At 53.9% G+C, this 995-nt stretch overlaps 1 protein-coding gene across 1 annotated transcript in view; it reads right to left on the bottom strand.

The window, feature by feature from the left end:
- ndufb10 (NADH:ubiquinone oxidoreductase subunit B10) overlaps positions 1–995 on the bottom strand; it is a 20990-nt gene that overhangs the window by 19275 nt on the left and 720 nt on the right. The gene's annotated exons all lie outside the window — the stretch shown is intronic.

Raw genomic sequence — 995 nt, 5'->3', positions numbered from 1 at the left:
TAGCATGGCCAATCCACCCTAACCTGTACATCCCTGGGCACTACGGGACAATTTAGCATGGCCAATCCTCCCTAACCCGCACATCCCTGGGCACTACGGGACAATTTAGCATGGCCAATCCACCCTAACCTGCACATCCCTGGGCACTATGGGACAATTTAGCATGGCCAATCCACCCTAACCTGCACATCCCTGGGCACTACGGGACAATTTAGCATGGCCAATCCTCCCTAACCCGCACATCCCTGGGCACTACGGGACAATTTAGCATGGCCAATCCACCCTAACCCGCACACCTTTGGACTGTGGGAGGAAACCGGAGCATACCGAGGAAACCCACGCAGAGATGGGGAGAACGTGCAAACCCCACACAGACAGTCGCCCCTGAGTGTGAAATTGATCCCTGGTCCCTGGGCGCTGTGAAGCAGCGATACTAACCACTGAGCCAGCGTGCCCACCCCATCCTGGGCTGCACACTCACGGGCAGGATGTCAGAAATGGATCAGGAAGGGTGCTTCCAGAGAGGCAGAGGTGATCCCACCTTGTGGAAGTAGTTGACAGGGGCTCAGTTTGAATAATAGACCTTAAATCAGCCCCACCCAGTGAGATATAACATCGGCCAGGCACTCACAAGAGTCCCACTGCTGCTTTCTGCTGTTAACAACACCCACAACGTCTGATATAAAGATGGCATTGTCTGACAAATCTGCACGGGAGATGTGGTTTGTGGGCTGAGAGAGTGGAGTAGGTTTAATTACAGCTCAGCGTAGTGTGTGTGTGTGTGTGTGTGTCTCTGACTCATTCTTACCAGATCACGCAATGCCAACGGCTCCAAAATAACTCTGCGGCTTAATGTGGAATCCCTGCTCACTACCCGGCTGTAATCATTCAAATTCAAACCCTCGCACGCCTCGATGCAATTTCCTGGATTCCAGGCACAGCCCCTTCTGGGAAACCAGCCACACAGAAACGCCGAGCCGTGAGGGGGAGGGGGG

This window comes from Chiloscyllium plagiosum, chromosome 21 (genome assembly GCF_004010195.1).
Source record: "Chiloscyllium plagiosum isolate BGI_BamShark_2017 chromosome 21, ASM401019v2, whole genome shotgun sequence".
Taxonomy (NCBI): Eukaryota; Metazoa; Chordata; class Chondrichthyes; order Orectolobiformes; family Hemiscylliidae; genus Chiloscyllium; species Chiloscyllium plagiosum.
Note: the sequence above shows the minus strand (reverse complement) of the source record. Positions and strands in the feature narration are given on the sequence as shown.